The 10,089-nt window shown below is 42.9% G+C and overlaps 1 non-coding gene across 1 annotated transcript; it reads right to left on the reverse strand.

The window, feature by feature from the left end:
• Positions 1–81: 81 nt before the first annotated feature.
• LOC130984288 (small nucleolar RNA R71) lies at positions 82–189 on the reverse strand. Its single transcript, XR_009088231.1, has one exon. It is a non-coding gene; the product is annotated as a small nucleolar RNA R71 (small nucleolar RNA).
• Positions 190–10,089: the final 9,900 nt, after the last annotated feature.

Raw genomic sequence — 10,089 nt, forward strand, 5'->3', positions numbered from 1 at the left:
CAACCTAAAGAAAGCCTGGACTCTTGGGAAAAGCTAGTCAATGCCTTCTTGGCAAAGTTCTTTCCACCTCAAAGATGGAGTAAGCTTAGAGTGGAAGTCCAAACCTTCAGACAGAAGGATGGAGAATCCCTCTATGAAGCTTGGGAAAGATACAAACAATTAATCAGAAGATGTCCCTCAGACATGCTTTCTGAATGGAGCATCATAGGTATTTTCTATGATGGTCTCTCTGAACTATCCAAGATGTCTTTGGATAGCTCTGCTGGAGGATCTCTTCATTTGAAGAAGACGCCTACAGAAGCTCAAGAGCTGATTGAAATGGTTGCAAATAACCAATTCATGTACACTTCTGAAAGGAATCGTGTGAACAGTGGGACTAGTCAGAAGAAAGGAGTTCTTGAGATTGACACTCTGAATGCCATACTGGCTCAAAACAAGATATTGACTCAACAAGTCAATTTGATTTCTCAAAGTCTGTCTGGAATGCAAAATGCACCTGGCAGTACTAAGGAAGCTTCATCTGAGGAAGAAGCTTATGATCCTGAGAACCCTTCAATGGAAGAGGTGAATTACCTAGGAGAACCCTATGGAAACACCTATAATTCTTCATGGAGAAATCACCCAAATTTCTCATGGAAGAATCAAGAGAGACCTCAACAAGGTTTCAATAATAATAATGGTGGAAGAAACAGGTTTAGTAATAACAAGCCTTTTCCATCATCTTCTCAGCAACAGACAGAGAATGCTAAGCAGAACCCTTCTGACTTAGCAACAATGGTCTCTGATCAAATTAAAACCACTCAAAGTTTCATGACTGAAACAAGGTCCTCCATCAGAAATTTGGAAGGACAAGTGGGTCAGCTAAGCAAGAAAGTTACTGAACTCCCTCCTAGTACTCTCCCAAGTAATACAGCAGAAAATCCAAAAGGAGAGTGCAAAGCCATAAACATGGCCGAATATGGTGAGGAAAGAGAGGAGGTGGACGCCACTGAGGAACACCTCAATGGGCGTGCACCAACCTCCTCTGAGTTCCCCAATGAGGAACCATGGGAATCTGAGGCTCAAAAAGAGACCATAGAGATTCCATTGGACTTACTTCTGCCATTCATGAGCTCTGATGAGTATTCTTCCTCTGAAGAGGATGAGTATATCACTGAAGAGCAAGTTGCTAAATATCTTGGAGCAATCATGAAGCTAAATGACAAGTTATTTGGAAATGAGACTTGGGAGGATGAACCTCCCTTGCTCACCAAAGAACTGGATGACTTGTCTAGGCAGAAACTGCCCCAAAAGAGGCAGGATCCTGGGAAGTTTTCTATACCTTGTACCATAGGCACCATGACCTTCAAGAAGGCCTTGTGTGACTTAGGGTCAAGTGTAAACCTCATGCCCCTCTCTGTAATGGAGAAAGTAGGGATCTTTGAGGTGCAAGCTGCAAAAATCTCACTAGAGATGGCAGACAACTCAAGAAAACAAGCTCATGGACTTGTAGAGGATGTTCTGGTAAAAGTTGAAGACCATTACATCCCTACTGATTTCATAGTCCTAGAGACTGGGAAGTGCATGGATGAATCCATCATCCTTGGCAGACCCTTCCTAGCCACAGCAAAGGCTGTGATTGATGTTGATAGAGGAGAGTTGATCATTCAAGTGAATGAAGAATCCTTGGTGTTTAAGGCCCAAGGACATCCCTCTATCATCATGGAGAGGAAGCATGAAAAGCTTCTCTCAAAACAGAGCCAAGCAGAGCCCCCACAGTCAAACTCTAAGTTTGGTGTTGGGAGGCCACAACCAAACTCTAAGTTTGGTGTTGAACCCCCACATTCAAACTCTAAGTTTGGTGTTGGGAGGTTCCAACACGGTTCTGAGTATTTCTGAGGCTCCATGAGAGTCCTCTGTCAAGCTAATGACATTAAAGAAGCGCTTGTTGGGAGGCAACCCAATGTTTTATAGTTAACTATTTTCTTTTGTTATTTTATCTTTTTTGTAGGTTGATGATCATAAGAAGTCACAAAAACAATGAAAAAAGCAAAAACAGAATGAAAAACAGGAAGAAAAACAGCGCACCCTGGAGGAAGATGCTGCTGGCGTTTAAACGCCAGTAAGCCTAACAGTTGGGCGTTTAACGCCCAGTCTGGCACCATTCTGGGCGTTTAACGCCAGAAAGGGGCACCAGACTGGCGTTAAACGCCAGAAAAGGGCTAGAACCTGGCGTTAAACGCCAGGAATGGGCACCACCCCGGCGTTTAACGCCAGAAATGGCTCAAAACGTGAATTTTGATGCCATTTGGTGCAGGGATGACTTTTCCTTGACACCACAGGATCTGTGGACCCCACAGGACCCCACCATCACTCTCTCTCTTCTTCCCCCATTCACCAATCACCTCAACACCTCTTCCCCAAAAACCCTTCACCTATCAAATCCCATCTTTCTCTTCACCACTCACATCCATCCTTCATAAAACCCCACCAACCTCACCCTTCAAATTCAAACCACTTCCCCTCCCAAACCCACCCATAATGGCCGAACCCTTTACCCCCCTCTCTCCTATATATACCCTTCTTCAACCCTTCATTTTCACACAACCTAAACACCACTTCTCCCCCTCTTTGACCGAACACACCACCATCTCCTTCTTCTTCATTTCTTCTTCCTCTACTCTCTTCTTTCTTCTTTTGCTCGAGGACGAGCAAACATTTTAAGTTTGGTGTGGTAAAAGCGTTGCTTTTTCATTTTTCCATAACCATTATGGCATCCAAGGCCGGAGAAACCTCTAGAAAGAGGAAAGGGAAGGCAAAAGCTTCCACCTCCGAGTCATGGGAGATGGATAGATTCCTCTCAAGGGTGCATCAAGACCACTTCTATGAAGTTGTGGCCTTGAAGAAGGTGATCCCCGAGGTCCCCTTTTCACTCAAAAAGGGTGAATATCTGGAGATCCGACATGAGATCCGAAGAAGAGGTTGGGAAGTTCTTACCAACCCCATTCAACAAGTCGGAATCTTGATGGTTCAAGAGTTCTATGCCAATGCATGGATCACCAAGAACCATGACCAAAGTGTGAACCCGAATCCAAAGAATTATCTCACTATGGTTCGGGGGAAATACTTGGATTTTAGTCCGGAGAGTGTGAGGGTGGCGTTCAACTTGCCTATGATGCAAAGAGATGAGCATCCTTACACTAGAAGGGTCAACTTTGATCAAAGGTTGGACCAAGTCCTCACAATCATATGTGAAGAGGGCGCACAATGGAAGCAAGATTCAAGAGGAAAGCCGGTTCAATCGAGAAGGCATGACCTCAAGCCCGTGGCTAGAGGATGGTTAGAGTTCATACAACGCTCAATCATTCCCACTAGCAACCGGTCCGAAGTTACCATAGACCGGGCTATCATGATCCATAGCATCATGATTGGAGAAGAAGTGGAAGTTCATGAGGTCATAGCCCAAGAACTCTACAAGGTGGCAGATAAGTCCTCTACCTTAGCAAGGTTAGCCTTTCCTCACCTCATTTGTCACCTCTGTTATTCAGTTGGAGTTGACATAGAGGGAGATACCCCCATTGATGAGGACAAGCCCATCACCAAGAAAAGGATGGAGCACACAAGAGACCCCTCTCATCAAGAGATCCCTGAGATGCCTCAAGGGATGCACTTTCCTCCACAAAACTATTGGGAGCAACTAAACACCTCCCTAGGAGAATTGAGTTCTAACATGGGACAACTAAGGGTGGAGCATCAAGAACACTCCATCATCCTTCATGAAATTAGAGAAGACCAAAGAATCATGAGGGAGGAGCAACAAAGACAAGGAAGAGACATTGAGGAGCTTAAGCACTCCATAGGATCTTCAAGAGCAAGAAAGAGCCGCCATCATTAAGGTGGACCCGTTCTTTGATTTCCTTGTTCTTTATTCTTCTGTTTTTCGAATTTTATGCTTATGTTTATCCATGTTTGTGTCTTGTGATCATTAGTGTCTTAGTGTCTATGCCTTAAAGTTATGAATGTCCTATGAATCCATCACCTTTCTTAAATAAATCGTGCTTAAATTGAAAAAGAAAAAGAATTGCATGAATTTTGAATTTTATAACAGTTTAATTATATTGATGTGGTGGCAACACTTTTGTTCTCTGAATGTATGCTTGAACAGTGCATATGTCTTTTGAATTTGTGGTTCATGAATGTTGGCTCTTGAAAGAATGATGAAAAAGGAGACATGTTACTGAGGATCTGAAAAATCATTAAAAATGATTCTTGAAGCAAGAAAAAGCAGTGAATACAAAAAAAAAAAAAAGAAGGAAGCAAACGAAAAAAAAAACCGAAAAAAAAAGAGAAGAAAAAGAAAGAAATAAAGTTGTGATCCAAGGCAATAAGAGTGTGCTTAAGAACCCTGGACACCTCTAATTGGGGACTTTAGCAAAGCTGAGTCACAATCTGAAAAGGTTCACCCAATTATGTGTCTGTGGCATGTATGTATCCGGTGGTAATACTGGAAGACAGAGTGCTTTGGGCCACGGCCAAGACTCAATAAGTAGCTGTGTTCAAGAATCATCATACTTAACTAGGAGAATCAATAACACTATCTGGATTCTGAGTTCCTAAAGAAGCCAATCATTCTGGATTTCAAAGGATAGAGTGAGATGCCAAGACTATTCGGAGGCAAAAAGCTAAAAGCCCCGCTCATCTAATTAATACTGATCTTCATAGATGTTTTTGGAGTTCATTGCATATTCTCTTCTTTTTATCTTATTTGATCTTCAGTTGCTTGGGGACAAGCAACAATTTAAGTTTGGTGTTGTGATGAGCGGATAATTTGTACACTTTTTGGCATTGTTTTTAGTATGTTTTTAGTATCTTTTAGTTAGTTTTTAGTATATTTTTATTAGTTTTTAGTTAAAATTCACTTTTCTGGACTTTACTATGAGTTTGTGTGTTTTTCTGTGATTTCAGGTATTTTCTGGCTGAAATTGAGGGACCTGAGCAAAAATCTGATTCAGAGACTGAAAAGGACTGCAGATGCTGTTGGACTCTGACCTCCCTGCACTCGAAGTAGATTTTCTGGAGCTACAGAAGCCCAATTGGCGCGCTCTCAACGGCGTTGGAAAGTAGACATCCTGGGCTTTCCAGCAATATATGATAGTCCATACTTTGCCCAAGATTTGATGGCCCAAACCGGCGTTCAAAGTCACCTCAAGAAATCCCAGCGTTAAACGCTGGAACTGGCACCCAAATGGGAGTTAAACGCCCAAACTGGCACCAAAGCTGGCGTTTAACTCCAAGAAGAGTCTCTACACGAAAAATACTTCATTGCTCAGCCCAAGCACACACCAAGTGGGCCCAGAAGTGGATTTTTATGTCATTTACTCATTTCTGTACACCTTAGGCTACTAGTTTTCTATAAGTAGGACCTTTTACTATTGTATTAAGCATCTTCGGATCTTTGGAACCTTTTTCTTGAGATCTTTTGATCACTTTGGGAGGCTGGCCATTCGGCCATGCCTAGACCTTGTTCTTATGTATTTTCAACGGTGGAGTTTCTACACACCATAGATTAAGGTGTGGAGCTCTGCTGTACCTCGAGTATTAATGCAATTACTATTGTTCTTCTATTCAATTCCGCTTGTTCTTTGTCCAAGATATCACTTGTTCTTCAACATGATGAAGGTGATGATTGACGCCCATCCCCATTCTCACTCATGAACAAGGTGACTGACAACCATTCTTGTTCTACAAGCATCTGAGGCTTAGTGAATATCTCTTGGATTCCTGATTGCACGATGCATGGTTGATCGCCTGACAACCGAGTGCTCGCCTGACAAACGAGCCAACCATTCCGTGAGATCAGAGTCTTCGTGGTATAGGCGAGAACTGATGGCAGCATTCAAGAGAATCCGGAAGGTCTAACCTTGTCTGTGGTATTCTGAGTAGGATTCAATGATTGAATGACTGTGACGTGCTTCAAACTCCTAGCAGGCTAGGGCGTTAGTGACAGACGCAAAAGTATCAATGGATATTATTCCGGCCTGACCGAGAACCGACAGCTGAATTCCGCTATGCCGTGACAGGACATATGCAATCGCTTTCACTGAGAGGATGGGAGGTAGCTGCTGACAACAGTGAAACCCTACATGAGCTTGCCATGGAAAGGAGTAAGAAGGATTGGATGAAGGCAGTAGGAAAGCAGAGAGACAGAAGGGAAGGCATCTTCATGCGCTTATCTGAAGTTCCTACCAATGAATTACATAAGTATCACTATCTTTATCTTTATGTTATTTTCGTTCATCATCATACACATCTGAATTTACCTGACTAAGATTTACAAGATGACCATAGCTTGCTTCAATACTAACAATCTCCGTGGGATCGACCCTTACTCACGTAAGGTATTACTTGGACGACCCAGTGCACTTGCTGGTTAGTTGTGCGAAGTTGTGTAATGCCATGGTATTGAGCTACCACGTTTGTGGAGCCATTACCGGGGATTATGAGAGTTGTGAAAAAGTATTGTTCACAATTTCGCGCACCAAGTTTTTGGCGCCGTTGCCGGGGATTGTTCAAGTTTTGAGCAAGCTTTTGGTAACATCAGTGCCAAGATCCGGCAACAGCACCAAGTTTTTGGCGCCGTTGCCGGGGATTGTTCAAGTTCTGAGCAAGCTTTTGGTAACAATGCCAGGGATTGTTCTAGTTTGGACAACTGACGGTTCATCTTGTTGCTTAGATTAGGTATTTTTTTTTTCGAAATTCTTGAAGATGAATTCTAAAGTTTCATGATGATTTGTTGAAATCTGGCTGGCTGAGAAGCCATGTCTAATCTGATTGGACCGAGGTTTCAACTTATCACCACAAGAGCTTGTTGATTTTCATCAATCTTGCTTTTGGAGCAGTGATCTGCTAAGGCTTGGCTGACCTTTGGTCATGTCTAGTGTTTTGGACCGAAGCTTTCTTTGAAAGCTTGGCTGGCTGTGAAGCCATGTCTAATTCCTGGACCGGAGTCTTAGACTAGCATTGCACTGATTCCTGGAATTCTCATTAAGAAGGCATGGCATGCGACTTAATCCTGCAAAATGTACCTTCGCAGTAGAAGCTGGCAAGTTCTTGGGTTTTATGCTCACACAAAGAGGAATCGAGGCAAATCCGGATAAATTCCGGGCCATACTCGACATGAAAAGCCGGACTTGTGTCAAGGAAGTACAATAACTCAATGGAAGGTTGGCAGCCTTGTCCAGATTTCTAGCTGGATCAGCAATAAGATCTCTCCCCTTTTATGCCACTCTATGGAAGGGAAAGAGGTTTGAATGGACAACGGAGTGCGAGCAGGCCTTCCATGATTTCAAAAGATTCCTATGACAGCCACCTATCCTAACTCGGCCTCGGGAAGGAGATCCGCTTATATTATATCTCGCGGTAGGAAGTCAGGCAGTAGCCTCAGCACTAGTCCGAGAAGACGACAGTGGGCAACAACCTATGTACTTCATCAGCAAAGCATTACAAGGATCCGAGCTGAACTACCAAAAAATAGAAAAATTCACCTATGCTCTCATATTAACATCTCGACGACTTCGTCCGTATTTCCAAGCTCACACCATTAGGGTTCGGACCAACCAACCCATGACAGGAATTTTGTTGAAAACAGACTTAGCAGGCAGAATCTTGCAATGGGCAGTCGAGTTGTCTGAATTCGACCTTCAATATGAAGCTCGGACAACCATCAAATAACAATATCTAGCTGACTTTATTGCAGAATTTACAGACCCACCGAAAATCCCTACAAAATGGAATCTCTATGTAGACGGTTCCTCAAATAAAATGGAAAGCGACGCAGGCGTGATAATTGAGAGCGACCAGGGAACCCAAATCGAACTTTCCCTCAAATTCGAATTCCCTGCCTCAAACAACCAAGTAGAATATGAGGCGCTACTAGCTGGTTTGAAGCTTGCCAAAGAGGTTAGAGCTCAAAAGCTTATCATCTTTAGAGACTCACAAGTTGTCACTTAACAAATAGCAGGGAGCTACGAAGCTAAAGATCCCACAATGAAAAAGTACTTAGACAAAACCAGGGAACATCTCGAACAACTCGAGGAATATGAGGTCCGCCACATACCCCGAGAACAGAACGCCCGAGCCGATGCACTCTCAAAACTGGCCAGCACCAAACCAGGGGGCAACAATAGAAGCCTCATCTAAGAAATGCTACAGAACCCGTCAAACTCGAAAGAAGAAAAAGTCCTAGCCATAATAGGTCAGGATCAAGGATGGATAACTCCCATAATTAACTACCTCAAAACAGAAACACTCCCCGCAGATGAAAAGGAGGCAAAGAGGTTAAAACGGGAGGCACAATACTACACTATCATAAACAATACTCTATACAAAAGAGGGATCTCAATACCATTATTAAAATGTGTGCCGACTTCCAACACAAAGGAAGTTTTAGAAGAAGTGTACAGTGGCATCTATGGCAATCATCTCGGGACACAGGCACTCACCAAAAAAGTACTCCGGGCAGGATTTTATTGGCCAACTCTACAAAAAGAAGCCATAGAATTCGTATAGACATGTCCACCATGTCAGAAACATGCCAACTTCCACATCGTCCCACCAGAGGAACTCATCAACGTAATTTCACCTTGGCCATTCACAAAATAGAGACTCGACCTTCTCGGACCTTTCCCTCAGGAAACGGGACAAGTCAAATTCCTCATAGTAGGGATAGACTATTTCACAAAGTAGATCGAGGCAGAACCCTTGGCTCACGCCACCACTCAAAAAAGTCGAAAGTTCCAATATAGAAACATTGTCACAAGGTTTGGGGTTCCATACTCCATCACCACAGACAACGGTACTCAATTTACAGATGCGGGCTTCAGAAAATTGGTGGCCGATTTGAACATAAAACACCAATTTACGTCCGTAGAACACCCTCAAGCCAATGGACAAGCAGAAGCTGCCAACAAAGTCATATTGGCCAGGCTAAAACAAAGATTACAGGATGCAAAAGGAGCCTGGGCCGAAGAGCTCCCAAAAGTCCTATGCGCATATCGAACAACGCCACATTCCACCACAAAGGAATCCCCTTTCAGATTAGCTTACGGGATGGAGGCAATGATCCCAGTAGAGGTCGAAGAAGGGTCACTCAGAGTGATCCATTATAGTGAAGAGGCCAATTCCCAAATTCAAATGGAAGAACTCGACCTACTTCCAAAAATTCGAGAAAGAGCTCAGATCAGGGAAGAGGCATTAAAACGTCGAATGGCTTCAAGATACAATCAAAAGGTAGTACCGCGAGGTTTTGCCGAGAACGACCTCATCCTAATCCGAAATGATATCAGAACAACTCAACCCGGAGAAGGAAAGCTGGCAGCAAACTGGAAAGGACCCTACCGAGTCATAGAAGTACTTGGAAAAGGTTATTACAGACTATCCGAACTCGAAGGGCGAGAGCTTCCCAGGTCATGGCACGCTTGCAACCTAAGAAGATACTAAAGTTAGAGGTAATAAAGATCTTAGGATAAGGTACACTCTTTTTCCTGAAAAGGTTTTTTAATGAGGTACCAAGCCAAGATCTACAAAATTGCTCGACCTAGAGGGATAAAACTCCCACATGTATATATATATGCATTTTCTTCTGAATAAAGTTTTTTAGATTTTCTACAAAATCTCAAGACGCATTAGTCTGAAACACTAAAAAATTCATCGCCCGATTATAAAGCTACAAGATCGGTAGAAAGTGAAGATCAAATTCACTGTCTGACCACAATAAAGATAAAAAAAGATGAAAACCAAATTCATCAAAAGGTCAACCAAACAATGATCAAACCTGACTTCGACAAAATCGGCAAAGATGAAAATGCGATGGAACAGAATAATGCAAGAAGTTATCAAAAGTGATCCATAGAAAGGACCTAACGAGGTCTTAATAAAATGGGTTGCTAAAAATAACTTAAAAGACAGGCCGACATAGAGAAGTCGGACCAGTTGACCACAACAACCAAAGTTATAAAAAGTCAATCCCTGGAAAGAGGCATGGCCAGCCTTAAAAAAGAGGATTACTAAAAATAACTTAGAAGGGACCGACACGATAAATTCGGCCTCCCA

This window comes from Arachis stenosperma, chromosome 5 (genome assembly GCF_014773155.1).
Source record: "Arachis stenosperma cultivar V10309 chromosome 5, arast.V10309.gnm1.PFL2, whole genome shotgun sequence".
NCBI classification, from domain to species: domain Eukaryota; kingdom Viridiplantae; phylum Streptophyta; class Magnoliopsida; order Fabales; family Fabaceae; genus Arachis; species Arachis stenosperma.